Source organism: Puntigrus tetrazona, chromosome 21 (assembly GCF_018831695.1).
Source record: "Puntigrus tetrazona isolate hp1 chromosome 21, ASM1883169v1, whole genome shotgun sequence".
In the NCBI taxonomy this organism is placed as follows: Eukaryota; Metazoa; Chordata; class Actinopteri; order Cypriniformes; family Cyprinidae; genus Puntigrus; species Puntigrus tetrazona.
This window is the reverse complement of record NC_056719.1, coordinates 4,235,864-4,255,226: the sequence shown is the minus strand read 5'-3', so window position 1 is coordinate 4,255,226 and position 19,363 is coordinate 4,235,864. Positions and strand designations below refer to the sequence as shown.

At 36.2% G+C, this 19,363-nt stretch overlaps 1 pseudogene; it reads right to left on the bottom strand.

The window, feature by feature from the left end:
* LOC122326955 overlaps positions 1-17,923 on the bottom strand; it is a 28,755-nt pseudogene extending 10,832 nt beyond the window's left edge.
* Between the last annotated feature and the right edge of the window lie 1,440 nt (positions 17,924-19,363).

The window sequence follows — 19,363 nt, the reverse complement described above, 5'->3', positions numbered from 1 at the left end:
GTGAAATACATTATGCATTGCTCAGGAGCTCTGTTGGTAAAAGCTCCATCAAGAGACTTTAATGAGGCTCTCTGAGTACAATTAATAGTTTGATATTGATCGGATCGTGTTATGTCACTCCAGACCTGGCACTGGAACAGGTGCAGTTATATAGCGAATTTAGGAGTGATAGTTGTATTGTTGTACATACTCTTCCTACACTTAGATGGTCAAAAGTATGCAAAGATAGTGATTAATGGTACTATACTAGACACAACATTTTTTTTAAGCACCTGGATGGATGATGCATTCATCTATGTTTAATGTTAATGCAACATTTATTTAGTACCTTTTAACCCATTCAAAATAATAATAATTATTTTATTATAATATAATTATCATTATATATATTTTTTTTCTTCTTAAATTAAATAATAAAGTATTAAATTAATAATACTAAATCAATGTAATGAATTACGTATTTTATTAGCTAGTATGAATGTCACATTAAAATATTAACATTAATTTGAGTATTAATTTAGAACAGTCAAAAGACTTAAAACATATTTTTTAATTATTAAAAGCTTGAAATAAATTTTTTAAGTATTAAATAAAATATTAGAATTAAAAGTATAAAAATACTAAGTCATCTTAACGGATAACATATTTTACAGATTTACAGATTACATTTAATGTTAATGTAACTTTAATTTAGTACCTTTCATCATTAAATTGTTTTTTTATTTTTTAATTATTAAAAGTATTTCCTGTCTCTTGTCTCTATGTAGTTATTTTTTGCTTTAATGAACTAGCTCATAATTCGTTTAATTAGTCTGACGGCCCATGTAACAACATGAATTACCTGCTTGGGGTAGTGTATGATCTCCTGTGTGGTTGTCTTGGCAATGATGGCCTGTTGTTTCCTGGGCTGAGCTGCAGGTTCAGGGAAAGGCCAGAGACCAGCTGCACACCCAGCTCTGTAATACTGACTTTATCATCCAGAACTCGGATCATCCTCTCTCAGCCAGAACCGTAGTTTGACAACGGAGACATCACCTGAACAACACAAACCAAGCCCAGCATGGCATCATTTTTAATTTACTTGTCTTCCAATTTTCAAAAAAAAAAAAAAAACGAGCAATCCATCTCAAGTGCTGTCTGTATCATCACTGATATTAACTAAATCCAACACTAAACTTTGTTGTCTTAATGAATAATGAGAATTGTGCAAAGCTGACAGCCGCGGGTGGCTCTGTCATTATCACCATTACCTGCACGGTGGTGACTCCCACAGCCTTGCCTGTCAGCGCGGTTCCTGCTCTGCAGGCGTGAGCAACGCTTGTATCCTCGACTCTCAGAAAGTAGCGAACCAGCCGTGTCACATCTACCCGCCAATCAGAGCCAAGGAAGTATGCAGGAGACGCGGGCTGCTTGGATCTGGCGATTCTGCGTGAAGACCGTAAGCACTCCGAATCAAACTGTGCTGATACTGCAGCATGTGTGCCTCGACCCTTCCTCTCATCCTCTTTCCTCTGTGTCCCAGCTCACTCTGAGAAACATGCAGAGAAGAGAAGATGAACAACTCTTTTCCTCACTCTCCTGTTCTCAATATATATATATATATATATATATATATATATATATATATATATATATATATATATATATATATATATATATATATATATATATATCTTTTTTTCTGCTATCTGCTATTTGACTATACTCAGCATCTCTCATCTCTACCTTGTAATGAAAGTCTCTGCAATGTCATAAAAAACCACTGGGGTATTCTCTGTGGGAACACATTCTCCTATTCTAACAAAGAACACTTTGGAGGCGGTTTTAAAGTGTAAAAAGTCTATATGAGTGGAACATCAAAAATAGAAGTTCTGAGCTAGTTAGAGGAGCTAAAAATAAAAATAAAATGAGAAAATAAAAATTCACAGTGGAATACAAGATTCAAAATTAAGTACAATTCGCAATATAAATTATGCATTAAAACATGCTCAAGAACATGGCAAAAAGTTAATGTTAATAATAAAAAACATGAACGAAAATAAATCACTTATTTTTATAATAAGATTCATTGTTTATTATTTATAATAATGTCTCTCATCTCTGCCTTGAAAATAAAGTCTCTGCAATGTAATAAAAACTGATATGGAGCAGTTTTAAAGTGGAAAAGGGTTCATATGAGGTGGAACATCAAATATGAACGTTCTGAGAACTAGATTGAGAGCTAAAAATAAAGAAACTAGAAAAAAAAATCACATTTCAAACCACACTTCCAAGAAATCAAAATTCAACAACATAAATAGCGCATTTAAAATATTTATTAACAACAATAAATGTCAAACATCTTTCAAATTTAAGACAATAAACCATATACATTTCTTTATACAGTAAATATGGATTAATTTGTAAAAGCAGGTTTATGATTTAAATATGTGAGATAATTTAGTACGGATTATACTCATGATATATCTATGTTTGTATTATTACAGAGAATTGAAAGTAAATCTACTTCCTAAGGCTGAAATACTAATAAATCTCAATTAGTAATTAAAAGTATTATTATTAGTGTATTAGTATTTTTTACACTCAAACTCACTGATATAACGGCAATTTAAATATTGCTTATATAATAATATTTTCCACTGTTCATATAAATTTCTTTTTAAAGTGCAAAATGATTATTATTATACCAACAACTTAATGGGGCTTAATGGGGCTGCGTGTCAACAGGAAATACACTTGTCACTTACTTTTTGTTTCCTGTGACAGGAACTCTCCAGGCTTTTGATCTGACTGAGCTCTGAATCAGATATCTCCATATACAAGGGGACTCGGAGGCATCCCACACGCTCACCTCCAGCTGTGTGCTCAGGTAGCTGTAGGTGAAGATTCACCATCATCCTCACCCTTCCACGCGTCTCCTTGCCGTTAACATACACAGAATCACACCTCTCAGACACCTGTAAGTGAAAGGGCAGTGTAGTGTGCCTCATTCGTTGTGGCAGGTCTACGTTCCATCACAATTTCTGCAGTTTGTGAGTGAATGTTGGTTCCACATCAAACACAAAATCACTTCCTAGATCTTCACCGCATTTACTGTTTCTCAAAAATCTAGTCTCTTTCATGTCTTGTGACACCTAAATCTCTAAATATTAATCTTATTAGTCTTATGTTACTGGATAATTGAATTGTGGAGGGACATTTTCCATGGATTTGGATATAAATTTCTGCTAAAATATAATAAATATAAATAGATAATATAAAAATGTTTTATGATATGAGTGTCAGGGTGGTGGGAGGATAATGAGCCCTGTGTACTGTACATTGTTCTATCCCATTAGGAAAATCTATGGGCACTGTTGCATCGATGTTTCATTCACCCCCAGTACTCCGAAGACTAATTTAGAAACCACAGAGCGCATGGTCTAAACTAAAAATCTATTCACAACAAAAAAGAGAGACTTATGCACTTCCACCTTTATTTTCAAAGTGATTCATTGTTGTGTGAGTTAAGGTGTCTGTGTGTAAGAAAGACACATGGCAGTACTTGGGGTTTGTGTGCAGTAGTTCAATCATCCCTTGTGTGTTATTTACCACCAAATAAGTTAATGAGTCCCTCCATTTATGTTTTAAGGCTTAACCTGGAAAAGACAAGCTCAGGAGGGCTGGAGATCTTTATATCTTCAGGTACTCACAGTGATATGCATCCAAAAAGAAGACCGTTATCAAAGCATGAGGTCCAAACAAGCTCATTGAGGGCTATTGCAGTGGCTCTCGACTGGCAAGATCTGTTCTGACAGGGTCGATGCAAAATTCAAATAATCAAATTATATAAATGTGCGTATTTAATATAGCAAAATAAGTAGGCTTATCAACTTTTAAAAAAGAAAGAAAGGGAAAATAATTTTTGATATATTTTGTAACTGACCTCAAAGGTCCGTTCAAACTCATTCGCACAAGGTCAAAGAGAATACATTATGTGTTTGTTTACAAAAAATGTTTGTGCTGTGAATTATTTCTTACTGAGAGCACTGAACCATGAAAAGAGATATTTAGTTAAACTATCCTATTCAGCGTATGTCATTGTTAATAATTCTGCATATTGCTGGGCGGTTTATGTGAATAAATTAATTTGATTTTAAGCACATTTTTGATTACTGTGTCTGATATAGGATTTTGGTCCTGGGGCAAATCCAGTTCAGAAGCACTGCCCCAGAGAACAATCCAGTAATAACAAAGGGCTCAAGCTCTTCATAACACACGGGGGAAAAAGACAGGTGTGCTTTGGGTAAAAAACACAAGTTCAATGAAGGCTTATGAGTCAACGTCTGTCTCCCTCCTCTGTTTTTCTCTTTCTAGGTGAGGAGATAGGATATGGTGGTCATCTAAGCCGAATTCCCTGACCCCTCTCTCCAGTTCTGATAGACAAGTCATTCAGAAGCCAAGTAAGGCAGCTAATAGGAAGCACACAGAGTGTGAGATTGCTGAAGCTGTCAAAAGTGGCTTGACCTTGACATGCATTACCTTCAGGACATCCTGGTCTGAAGACCTGCAGCGAGACGAGTTAGTGATGTCTGTGATGGAGCCATCAGCCTCAACTCCCAAAACTTTCACAGGCACAGAAACCCTCTTACCAGTCAGCACAGCCGTGTTGAGGAGCTCCGTATCCTGAAAAAAGAGCACAACAAACAACACTCATTTAGCACAAGATGTGCAAAACTACATTTTCAAAATTGACATGCCCAGACAAAAGGATAAGAGTTTTAAATTGAATCGTATTCTACATTTTTGCTGAATATTCCCCTGAATTTTACAGATAGTGTGATCTAACTGCTTAACATATATGGTGTTGATGAATTTGCAAAAATATGACTCAAAATCTATAGGAATCTGATGAAAAACACATACCAATCAGTAATGTTTAAAGTCCTATGTGATACCAAATCAAATATGTATATTTGTAGCAACAGCCAACACTACATATTGTACGGGTCAAATTTATAGATTTTCCTTTTATGCCAGATATCATTATCATATTAAGTAAAGACTAGGTTCCATTAAGATATTTTGCAATTTTGCACACATAAATATATAAACACGATTTCGATTAGTATTATGCTTTGCTAATAACTTTATTTGGATAACTTTAAATCTAATTTTCTCAGTATTTTGAACACATTTTTTATATTTGCACCCCGTAAGTTTCCAGATTTTCAAATAGTTATATTTCTACCAAATTTCTCTATATCTCTGCCAAACATTGTCTTATCCTAAGAAATCATACAGCAATCATACAGCTTATTTATTTAGCTCAGTTTGAAAAAAAAAAAAAAATAGGTCCAGGGTAACATATGACCCAAGTGTTTTTCCAACAAAAGTGCTTATGACAAATTTATGAACCAAATTTTATAAAGAAAACATTTTTTGAAAATGTTGATATTTCTAGTAGTTTTTTTTTCTCTTGGTCCAAGCAAATGTTTGCAGATTAGACCGCAAAAACAATCCTTGTTGGGTTTTGACTACAACAATCACAACACTCTTTAACTGTAGTGGTGGTGCTTTAAAGGAGATTAATTGAAATAGAATTTTTTAGAGTGTTTTACTGTGCAAACAAACAGCACACTAATTAAAGTATCCTCACTGAAAATATCAATTAAAAATCAAAAAACTATTCTATCATACTTATGCATCTCATAGTGTCCCATCTCTAATTAACACAGAGGTATGTACATATGGAAGAAACATGACTCACTGTAAACAAAGTGGGCTAATACTTAGAACAAGCATTCTCTTCATCTAATAAGCCCCTGTGAAGTATCTCAATTTGGTGGTGAGTAAAAGCTTAACCAGGTCAAAAATGTCAAGGCAACAATCGTGGATCAGACTCTCTCTGTCTGAGTTTAATACCCTAATGATTATCTTACAGTGTGCCGCTGTGATGACGAACACGCTAGGATGATTAGGTTTGAGCGTAGATTTAACATCTAGACCCAACAGATGTCCACGAGCATCCTCCAAATGCAACACAACAGATGCTGACTGTGATTTAAAAAGTTACCGGCAAAATCCCACACTCTTATACCGGTGTTATTTCAGGGACAGGGTCATGCTGTGAAATAGACTGTTTCAGTAAACAAATCTGGCAGCTAGCTTATAATGGACGCTTTATATCAATGAATTGTCACAATCTCTTTCTGCTTTATTTGTCTTAAACAGTTACGTGATAAAAAGATGCATTATTACATTTTAATGGCTGCCAGTGAACTTGTACTAAAGGGATGCATGTGGATGGCTTCGGGAATTACGTGGGTGTCCTTATAAAATGAATGCCAGGGCAAATTCTTCAGCGGTTTGACCAATAGTAATGGACAGTAGGAAGAGATCAGAGGGCTTAAAGAATTGGTACTGCGCCTCTGGACAATTAATACACATATACACAGTCACAAAAACACACAGACAGAACAAAGACACATAAATCATGTATAAGGGCTGTCAATGGCTTTATAGTCAAATGATTTTACACAAAGCATGACAAATACTTGTCACACCGACGTGATTTCATTTTGAAATGTCCATGCTTCACAGACGCCCTTATAAAATGTGACCTCACGAAAACCTTACAAAAGTTAAAGGGCAAAAGAATTCTGTCATTTATTTACCCTCGCGTCATTCCAAATGATGCTGCTATTATAGTTTGCTTGACACAAAAATATATATTTTTTTTCATTTTACATTTCAAGCAATAATGGCATATAGTAAGCATTTTGGGTAAACTTTAGTTTGAGAAGAATTGTCCCATGTGATCATAACACAAAGAAAATAGTTCCAAACTAAAAACAAACCGTGATCAGTGGTGCTATTCCCACATAGTCTCTCTGAATGGTGTAAATCCTCATGGTTCCTTCATCCCGGATCATGTTTCCAGGCAGCTCTAGTCGCCACGTGATCATCTGGCTCTCTAACTGATCACTCTGCTCCTCCGTTTCAAAGTCCAGCTGCAAGACCTCCAGCAGACCTCTGTAAACACAACATCGGGACACAGTCACATCCCGATCTTTGCAACAAGTGACATAAATTCATTTTCTGGGTCAAAAGAGACATACAGAGCCAAAGAGGACAGTGCAGAATCTTAATAATGTTAGCACAATCAGCTATCAGGAGAGATGGAGCTTCTCATCCACTTCAGTAGCATTAAAACACTCAGCATTCTAATGAGCATAACAAGTTCATCGCAGGAACATGATTTAGCTCACACCGCACCGTTCAGCTGGAACTTGCTTTGATAAAGTGCTTTTATATAACAGAAATCAAACTTTTATGCAGCTTCTTACGGTTCATGCATTTGTATCTGACATGCTGAAGCTCTCACATAAAAGGAAGCTTTGAAAGCATCAGAAAATTTAGTGTATGTGCTATAGAAAAAGCTTTCCCAAAGTGGACAGATCCTTAGAGATTTGATTCAAAACTCTGCAAATCTCTATACGATATAGTCTTAAATGATGCAATCTGTTTTTTTTCTTTCAAGACCATTGTTAAAGGATAAGGGGTGAAAATCAAGGGAGTCATGACCCATCATCGCTGCGCTGTGCTAAGTGCTTCCCAGCACTGTGTTAACCTCTCGGTTTGGCTCTTCACTGGTTAATGTGGAGATCTCTGCTCTAATCTTGTGGAACGTGCTGGTCTTTAAGCTGGTCTAACACACTGATGCACTGAGGATGATTAAAGATAAGTGGGTCGTCGCTGTAAAACACGGAAAGAAGGGAGCAGAGAAGTACTCAAGGGGAAGATACGCTTGCTGAATGGCAGCTGGTGACAGCCCTCGGTGTTGAGCTATTATAGTTTGAAAAATTCAATTCAGCGTAAAAGACAATTTAATCACTGTCTTAACATGATTCAGTGAACAAATGAAATAACTCAATACCGTACTGATTTTCTGTTGTGAAGAAGTAGTTAAGGCAAGGGCTTGTCCTTTTAAAAATAGCCAGTGGCCTTTAGTTTACATCTCAGCCATGATTTGCTACTTGCTAAAACTAGTTAGAAACAGGTGGCATTAAGTGGTTTCTCATTTTAGGAGTATTTGATGTGCAAGATGGGTCATCAATAATTTTACTTCATTACTATTTAAAAGTTTTGGCTTTAAAAGATTTTTAAGAAATTAATTTTATTCAGCATGGATACATTACTTTGATCAAAAGACAGTAAAGACATTTATCATTCTTTTTGAAATGTATATTTGTCAAAGAATCCTTAAAAAAAAGAATCATGGTTTCCAAAAAATACTACGCAGCAGCGTTTTCAACACGTTTTCGATAATAAGAAAAGAACAAAAAGAAATGTTTCACCAAATAAGCATTTTATAATGCATTTTGAAAGATCAGGTGACACTGAAGACTGGAGTAATTTTGCTAAAATTTATTTTAATACAATAAAGATCAAATAATTGCCAGGTTGAAAATAAGTGTTATTTTAAAAACATTTGAAAAAAAAAGATCATCAACAAACTCTTGAAAAGCATATCTGTTTTTTAATTAATATGCCAGCTTCTGTGTATTTTAACTCTGAAGTCATCTAGTGTATTTGACAATAGTTGACTTCAGGGTAAAATACATGGAACAAAAAGCTACAAATCTTCAATTTGAATGTAATAATCCAATGGAAGAATTAATCAATATTTCTTCTACTTCCTATAAATGCAAAAACGTATGAGTATGCTACAAGCTGCTAGAACTATAGCATATACATTATTTACTATAATATAGTAGCGCGTGATACATTATACTCTGCGATAATGAGAAGCCATTGCCATGGACACTGAACAAGAGCCGATGAGACTAAAAGAAATATGACACCCAGATGGAGGCTCTTATTAACAAGATTCTCACAGTTTTGGAGACACATTTGAATTGGATCCAGAAACACTCAAAACTCTTTACATGAAAACCAAGCCAAGATGCACATAGGTAATATGAACCCAGAGCTCATTCTTCTTAATAAAAGTGGAGTTGTATGTTTTCTGTGGATAGCAGCTGAGGTGATGGAAAGATATCACGTTTTTATGAAGTTATTTTCAGTCGCTTTCCACATGAATACCTAGCGTTATGGAATTGATTTGTGCCATTAATCATGAAATCAAAAAGTGTCGAGTTTTTCTCTGAAGCTGCTTTCTGTGCTTAATAAGTGTCTGTTCAGGGTAAATGTGGTTAACCTGCACCCTTTTAACCAGAAAAAGATGGTCTTTCATTTTCATTCAAAATACCATCCTGCAAAAGGCGAACAGGTTGTCTGAACATCTGTTAGTACCTGAACAATGAGGGGGAGAAATTAGAAGGTTGTTTTTTTCTCTGTCAAAAAATAATTTTGCAATCTGTCACTAAATTCTCATGGTTTCAGAGGAAACAGACCACATCTGGTGATGTGCAAGGGCAAAAAAAAGCTTTTTAGCAATGAAACGTGAACTAGGAGAGTGCGGTTCAGTGGTTTCTAAGAACAATGAAATGATGCAGCAATGGCTTGCCTTTTGCTAGTGAACGTGCTTTTCTTCTGGCAGGTCACAGAGATGGTTTGGGCGTCACTTCTCTCCCAGGTTCCAGAGTGATGTCCCACAGGCTTGCATCACTGGGTCTGGCTGTGCTGAATGACATGCCTTTTCTTGATGTGGCTCTGTGGGAAGGAACAAACCAACAGACAGATGACATCAGTGGAAAGGTCTCAGCCTCAGGTGGACGCCTACAGTCTGCTGACTGACTGCCTGAAGCACACTGAATACAAACATGACAACACCTGGCTGAAATGGACAGTTGCGATCTTATTGGCTGGTGCTTGTTGGATTTACCTACGAACCGTTAATATACACAACCATTTAAAATAAGAAGTAATTAATTTAAAGTAAGTAGTTAAACAGTAAGAAGTCTCTTAGGTTAAGCAAGGTTGCATTTATTCCAAAAATACTGTAAAATATTGTGGAAAAAGCTCAATTTAAAATAACTGTTTTCTATGTTAATATATTTTTAAAAAGTAATTTCCAGCAGAGTTTAGTCCAGTCTTCTGTGTGACATGATCCTTCACAAATGATTGTAATATGCTGAATTGGTGCTCATTCTTTATCTACATTCTTCATCATTATCAATGTTCAGTGTTCACAGCAATTTTTTCTGAATTCTTTAATTAAAAAAAGTTCAAGGGCATTTGACTATTAACAGCATTTTGTTCTTGAAGGACAAGTCTTTTTGTAACATTTTAAATGCCTTTACTAAATGTCACCTTTCATTCAATGCATCATTGCTGAACAAATTTAATATCTTAAAAAATCTTACTGACACTTGCGACAAAACAACCCAATTTGGATAACATAATTTTAAAAATATGATGTGCAAATTAACACACAATCTCAATATACACCAGAAGAACTGTATATTTGGCTTCACGTTTTGAATTATATTTATAAAACAACATGGAAAAAAATTCAGATTAAACCACAGAAGAACCATTTTTGGTTCTACAAAGAACCATCTCACCCTTTGTGAAACAAAAAGGTTTGTCAGATGTTACAGGTTTTTATCGAACCATTTAGATAAAAAGGTTCTTCTATGGCATCGTGAAGCACCTTTATTTTTAAAAGGGCATTAGCACAAATTGTACCCACATTGGTTTACCTCAAACTGTGATAGACTGTTTCTCATGCATCACAAACAAAACATTGCTCCAAGTTGGTGTTTCTTGCCCAGAATGATCTACTGTTCAAACTGGACTAGACTTGATAATAGTCCATTGAATAACAATAAAAGTCAAAGAAAACAGATGAAAAGTAGTTTAATCACAGGCTAATGGACATGTAAAATCTTAAGCACGAAGCACAGTGTTTACTGTATGACTGCCTTTGGGCAATTCTGAAAGGAAAATCACACAAACAGTAAAAATCCATGTATGATACAATGAACATGTCCAGAGCTAACTGAATGTTTGCTAGAGGGCATCTATGTTAAAGACGCTGACCTGCACATCTAAAGGTTGAGTTGAAAACGTTCACCTGTCCTCTCTGATGGACAGAAAATCAACAAACACATCTCAAGCCCATCTGCGCTGACATCCCTTTCCATTCAACCTGACTCATGGGCCACATTTCTAAAAAATAAATAAATAAAAAAACAAACAAACAACATGTACAAACTTGCTAATGGCAGTAGAAGGAGATATAATTGACAGCTTTTAAATCCTGCTCATAGGACCTGCTAACCATGGGTTGAGGTCAGTCGGCACGGCTCTCAATTCCCTGTTTCACTTGCCAGTTTTAAATCTTGGCTCAATCTCTATTGCAGAAAGAGCGATTGGACATTTAACAATGTTGTATTTATCAAGGGTGTAGAACGAGTATGCTGCGCTGGTGAATTTAATCTCTCTGTCTCCTTTGGCTTGGGCCAACATAACCACATGTCCACCATTCAGTTTAAAGACAGAGCCAAATGCTTCTTTTCTCCTCTTTTTTCCCCCTCCCATATCTCTCGGATTTATCCACCAGCCAGACAGTTCGTCGGTCCCTTCTCTCCACTGATGGGACTTAGAGACCGTGGAATCTTGCCACGTGAGATTCTCGCAGACATGTGCTGGAGTCAGGCGTCTTGGGAAGCGCGGCCAGAGAGGAAACAGGTCACGGTGGGAGAAATAGAATGAGCACGGCTGACAGCATTGTGACACACTGCATTATCTTTCCGCGACCCCTCATCCATCTTTTTTTTTTCTCTGTTTCACGCCACACGCTGCAATTCTGCCTCAAAAACAGAGGTTCATGCAGCATATCTCAAATGATTCATTAGCGATGTGCACAATGAGCCTGTGCATTAAATGACACATGCAGATGTGCATTTTAATTATTATTTAAATTATCTGGTACTGAAAAGAATACTATACACAATATCACGGCTTATATCAGTTCATATCGCATGTAGATCTCTGGGATAGCAACTGTCTATCAACTCCTGGGACTCAGGGGAGAGGGATCAGAGTCTGTCTTGACCCATTTTGTATCGTCATCATCTTCAGAGCAGACGTGCAATTTTTTGAGACAGATGACACCCTCAGTTGGATAATCCAAACATTTTTAATTCCAGGGAAATGAAGAGAAACAATGAAAGCGTGAGAGGAAAATAAGAGACGGAAAAAAGAAATTGCAATACAGAGAAAGAGAGAGAGAGACTGTGAGTGTGTTCTGTTTTGGTCTGCCAGGGGAAGAAACACTGTATGCATGAGTGGCAAAAGAATTCAGTCAAATCTATAATGAGGATCTTGATGGAATAAATCTCTGACACAAAATCAAAGACGGACGAATATTGATGTGGAGCTGCATGGTGCTGCTTGCAGGATTAAGTATAGAAAATAGTAAAGAATAGAATGGAATTAAATTGAATTCATAGCACTAATAAGTAGTATAACATATGAAATATGAACTCTAATATTGGCAAATTAATTGTTTGTGTCTATTCAAATGTATGAATAATACAAAAAAATTCTATTTACATACATGTACTTTAATCCGTTAACAAGTAGAACAGAATTTTTAATATTATTCATTAATTTAAAAAATAATAATATAAATATTATAGAATTTGAAACAGATCATAGTTTATCCAAATTTATCCAAATATATCAATAAAACAACAAAATATGTTACTATAATATTGTAATACATAAATTTACATTAATAATCTGTAATGCAGCAGAATAAAACAACATATATATATATATATATATATATATATGCATAAGTCACAGGGCACTATAACTAAAAGCTGAAATAACGTTCTGTTGAAAAGAGAGCAGATCTCTGAAGGGTTAAAGACTTCACTAATTTTCAATCAGTGTGTGGATTATCTATCATAACCTCAGGGGTCTGGACTCAATCTTGGAGAGAGTAGTGAAGTGGGGCAGAGATTTTTCCCTGGATAAAATCAATCTCTTTGGGATACCAGCCTTCACCTCACTTTACTGCTAACACTGAAAGCGAATGTCCATTTGAGCTGGGGCGGAGGGCAAAGTAAACCCTATCAGAGCCAAGTGGAAGGCCACGTGGATTTCGGGGGCTCAGGTGGCATATTGGTCTCAGCTGTCGGTCAAATGTATATCTCAGATCACGAACAGGGTTCCTCAACTTCCCAAAATAATCAGCACAAATCAAAGTCTTAAATCAGTGTATTTATATTGTCCAAAGAGAGTCAAATTGCTTTAGGAATCACTAAAAAGTGAATAAATAAATAAATTTTATTTTCCCCACCTTAAATACCATTAATACCAAATTAAACTACTCTAGATTTTTGAATATTAGCTTACTAAATGGATCAGAATATAATTTACCTCAGTGGTTCTTATGGACAAATTTTCCCCCACATTTTCATTTGCTTTCAAAACAACCGCAAACAAACTTCTAAGAAAAAGAATAGCTGCGCCAATATAAAAAAAGAACAATATCTTCAGTCTAAAACATGCCTATAAATCCAATTTCACTCATTTATGTGTTCTTTCTCCATTGCTGTGGATTGAGACTTAGAAAAAACTGATTGCACTGTGTGTTTTTGTACGATAGAGCTCTCGCTGTAATATGTTCACTTCTGCCCAAAGGACTCAAGTAGTTATTAGGTATTTGTTTTCTTGCTCCATTAAGTTGATGCATTATTTATGTGGAGAGAAGGCGCACAAACAATGCAATGTTAAGAAATGAATGCTGCCAAATAATTTCCCCATTATTTTGCCATTTATGGAAGAGTGCCTTTGAAACTCCTCCAGTTGGAAAAGTGAATTGAGCCGGCACAACGTTATTACATTTCAGTAATCTGTATACCTGAGTGGGACCGTTACATTTCTCGGCTATGAAGTGGCATGACTGTAGTGTCGTACTTGTTAAATTCGCACTAAGCTTTTTGGGCGTTGACACATCTGTTGGCTCCATGCCATGCTTCTGTTCCAAATGGGACGCTGTTATCTCAATCCCCAACGCACCTCCTCTTCATCTTATTTTGGCCTGACCAAAAGTCTCTTCCAGGAAAACAGTTGACATTTGTTGTGCCTTCTGAGAAAACCATATAATCCTGAACAGAATAAATCCAATTTCTCAGCACTGCATTATGCGTACAGATTTTTTGCAGACTTCCAGATAGCAGCATGTGAAATGATTATAGCCCCGAAAGCCAGGTTAGATCTACCAGACACTTATTTATGCCATATTTTGTAGCAATCTTGTTTACTTTAAAATGCATATACTCTCATTAAACGTATGGAGGAATATGTTGTTTTGGACCCCATTGACTTTTACTCAAAATATTTTATTTTGTGTTCAAAACAAAGAAAAGTGTATCAGGTTTGGAACAACATTAAAGTGAGCAAATGATTTTGAAGTGAGCAAAACTAGCAGATAAGCAACCATACAATCAACCTACCTGAGTATGAAATGTTCAACTGGTGATGTGCTTGATAGGAACACATAGAAAGTTGCAGTGTCTGTGGTCTTTAGTGGTTTCGAGGACGTCTGGATGATGACGGCTCCTCCGAGGCGTAAACGCATAAACGTGGGGTTTCCAGGAGGCGATCGCAGGAGATTTACGGTCCCAATCTTCTTCATGGAGGTTCCATAGATCTGTCGTCCCAGGTCACTATGCTGTGGACCCCTTCTTATCTTGCTCTCTTGCGGGACACACTGACCGCTGGGACTGGGTCTGATCTGGTAGTAAAGTTCAGCAACATTTCCTCTTTGATCGCCTCTCTGCTCCCAGCTTGACCTGCCACCTCCGGGGTTGAACCAGGCTGGCTCAGGTTTCAGGTGCACCAAGCAGAATCCACCATCCGCAGAGATGGAGCAACTGTCCTTGACCTCTCTGGATTCCCAGAAGGCATATGCTGTAAGACAAATGTACCCTCCTTCATTCTGTCCTGGCATGTTTTGCATCGGGCCCTCGCTCATATCGTCTCTATTACCGGTTGCGTAAAACAACACATACAAGGCTGGCGTAGAAGAACGTACTTGACGGGCCAATATAAACGGCCGGATCCTGGGGCCGGTGTGGATCATATGCAGTGGTATAGACTGCTCCAAAGACATGGGACCATAGCTGACATTGATGGCTGGCTGGCCAGTGAGTCCAGTGAGGATGAAAGGTTGCCTTTGTGCCCGCAGGCTGGAGTTGTCCATTACGTCCTGACTGGTGTCTCTGAGGAGGAGGAAGTCTGCATTGATGATTTGATAGTTCACACTTGGAGGAGCAGCGAGAGGGGACAGGGATCTTGGGTCATCAGACAACTCCACAACCTTCATTCCTTGAGGACACAACAGATCAAATTAGATTAGCATTATAGAGTGTATGAGAGATTATGAGAGTATCAATGCTATTTTCCAGTACACACCCCACTGTGCAATTTTTGGTTTTATTTCAGCAATCCAAAACCATTTCAATGTTTTATGCTCTTAGCAGCCAAAAATGTTCTGCACAAAAACATTCACATGTTGAGTTACATTTAAGGCCATATATATATATATATATAAAAAAAATGCAAATAGGATATTATTTTTGCAAATTTAAAAGCACATCTTTTTTATTATTCTAATTAAGCTTTATTAAATGGTTAGTTGCAGTTTATTATTAGTCTCCAACTCCAATGCATTTGTGAATCACAGCCCACTAGTTGTGAGTGACTGTTCTATAAGAATCTGTACTAATAAAAGCTTTCATTCAAAAACACTGTAAAGGCAAGGTTACTTTCACAGAACATTATGCTTGGTAAATATGCTATCAAAACTGTTTTGTATGTTCTAGACAGCTATACCTCAGTGCTCTTGCTATTTCTACATTGCAGAGCTGTATTTCAGAGAAGTCATTTGCTAGATGGCGTTCCTTCCTCATTCAAAGTCAGAGTAGAAAAAAATAATGATTGGTCTAAACCTGTCAGCAAAAACCTATCATTCTGTTGCCGTTTGAAACTCTCCCCAATGTGCTAGTCTATAATCTTTTCAGAAAACATTTCCATAGATGTCAAGCCCACAAAATCTTTTGCTACTTCAATAGCACAAAACACAACATTTCCCCTCTTGGTGCAGGATGATTTGGAATAAAGCAACGCAGGGGGAGGCAAAAATAGTCAACATCACTCTGATCAGGTGTACTGTGTGTCCAGACAAGCAGCTTGTCAAATCACTCATCTGGGAGAGATGCTTTAACCTTTACCTTCTGACAGGCTGCAAGGGCTACATTGCCTTCTGATTGCTAAAGTGCAGCATTGAAAAGATGAAGGTTGATCTTGACATGCTGTGCGTTTTGGAGGAGTTTGTCAAATGCCAGTCCATGTGTCATACTGATACGTGAATGTGATTGCTATTCCTAAAAAAAATTTTTCAAGTAAGGCAACAAAAAATTCATAGTTTATTCTTTACATTTTCAAGTTTTCAAATCATCTGATTTTTGACACTACATTTTATTTTAATCTAAGTAGAGTTTAGTTATACCCATCTGTCACAGGACAAATAATTTTCAAAGAGACCCGATTTAGTGTAGTTTAGTGATACAAAAGTAAGTGCTGAGTAAGGGGTGACAAAGAAGTAACCAAAGTGAAGATTTTGCTATTTTATTGTCTTGGGCTTGCAAGGCAGTTTTATCTAATTGCATTTGTGTACCTGGAATAGTATTATGCAGCCGCTGTAAGTACATTATACACAACTCCCAGGACGGCACTTGAAGGTGATCAACTTTCAGTTAAAAAAGAATGTGCATTCTAATTCTAAGCATTATAAACCTGTATAGTTCTTAGAGAAGATCATTGGGAGGAACGAAAATTCTATTATACAGAACACTGCATAAATTCATTAACGATCCCTCACTTCTGCCTGTTTAAAAAACCATACTGATTATGTTTTAGGTATACTATATAAATCTAATTGATGTTAAAGCCCAGTCAAAAAGAAATACATTTAAACTTTATTTTTGAGCTTTAATTTACAGTCTGTTTCACAAGTTATCTCTGCCTATCAAGCTTCAGGAGGCTGATCAATGTGATGATTTGTCCTATTGGCGTCCTATTGACTTGCATAGAAAAGCATACAGTAGGAGTCAAATAAACAATATTTGCATTTCAGACTAGGAATCGCATGTGTGAAAGTGATGTTTCAAAGTAGGTTAATGGTTGAGCCCGAGGGTAAAAATGGACTACTGTCTGTGCAGTGTCTAAGAACATTAGGCCAAACGTGGCTGAGTTTGCACAGCTCAAACTAGGACTCAGCCTCTGCACTGATGACAAGCCTATTTGTCAGACTCTAATTTTTAAATTGCTGCTTTTGGCATTACTAAAAATTCCACAGCATATCATTTCCAAATTAGGAGCTTTCCAAGTATGGTTTTATTCAATGTGAATCAAGACGATTTGAGAAAAATCCCTCCTCTCAGTTTCACTATTAAAACCTTAGTGTAGACTTCAAAACAACTGTGATAAAGTTTTAATTCCACAGTTAAATAATCAACTTTATGTAATAACCGAGCAGCCATTTGCATTCTGCAAGTAATTATACAAGCAAATTGCAAAGAAATCTGTATTTACTCTGTATGCAAAACAATACCAACAGCCATATAGGCATTTTTAATTATGCTTGCTTAAGTGCATGTACAAAAAGTTACTTTCAATAAAGTTAAACTAACTATTTACAATTTAAATATGCAAACAAGTGATATTAATGCAAACACCACAGGTCTACATACAGTAAAATACTGAGATCATTCATGATAAATGAGAAGACATGGCTAATTGTGGCTAAACAACTGAAATAAAGTCAGATGCAAGATATCGTATTAAAGTATAAAGAATTTATATAGATATGTGCAACAGTAGGGAATGACGGATATGAGAGGAATGTCTTACCTTTAGCACAGGATAGGCACAAGGCTATAACCATCAGCAACATTGTGCTTGTTCGTAGAAACAAGTCCAAATTGTAGCCTAAAATACTTTATTCCTCTAATGCATTCCTTAAAAAAAAACTGCATAAAATAAAAATCAATTAAATAATAAGTTTCTCTATAAAAAAAAATTACAAATCAAAGAAAGTAAATGTGGTGCTCTCAGCAGGCTCAAACATGATCACTTATGAGCAGCAAAATACAGAAAATAAACGCAACAGAAAAATACATGTAAAAGTTAATACTGAGCGATGACACGATTCACGTGCTGCTGTTTCTAGACCTCAAGTTCATCTGAGTCTGAACGATTAGATGTCACAAGCATAATCCTCAGCAAATGAAATACATGTGTGCTATGTTGTCCTGAAGCCCCCCAATCTTGCCTGTAACTGTCATGTGCACAGACGACCAGCAACACCAGTGATATTAATTTAAAATATGACACTTCAGACGAGCGTCAGACGATTTGAACCGACTAACAATCTGTGCAACGTGTACGTACGAAAGTTAAGGACGTAAAAACTGCCGGCAATTGTTGCATGGTAATATGGGTATGTATATGTAAGAGAACCAAGTGTAAAATCGGAAGTATAAGACAAAAGATACTTCACTTGAACTTTGTGTACGTATTTGTTCAACTATAGGCTATTTGAAGTTATATTATGTAGCTATCGAACGCTTCGGCAGAGTGCTGCGGTGTGGCGCGCAAGCGTCCTGTTGACAGACAAACTGTCCTAAGCAAAAAAAAAAAAAAAAATATATATATATATATATATATATATATATATATATATATATATATATATATATATATATATATATATATCTGGAAATAGCTATACACAGAAAAAATGGACATTTACAAAAAACGACAGGCCAGCTTGACATAAAAAAGTACAGTTTGCTTGAGCTGTTAATCAAGATAAAGCATATTGCTCTTTTGCAAAATATGGCGAGGCTAGTTCATACTTTTTATGCTAGTCCAGCGAAAGTAACTTTATGTATGCTGCGCACACATAGTTTGTAACGTTAGTCATGACATTCTCGATATTACTGGGACTTTTACATGTTTTGGTTATTTTAAATATACATCGTATAAATACGCCCATCCTATATACACCCTGTAAAGGGACCTGCAGTAGGTCACAGGAGTATTGCCAGTTAAATAATATGACAGAGAAAACCATGAACAGCATTTTATAGACTGAAATGACAACAAATGTCTTTGCCAAAACACATTGTAGTGTTTTATTTAAATCCTTGTATACATATAACTTGGTTTATAAATATGTAAAGGCTTTCAAACTAGGTTTTTAAATTTAACATACAAAATCACTGCTGTGAGAAATTGGATGTTTGACTCAAACCCTTGTAGTCACTGATATATAGTCCTTGAGACAACTTACCAGAGTGACAACAATTTTTCATATAGCTTTAGTCATATA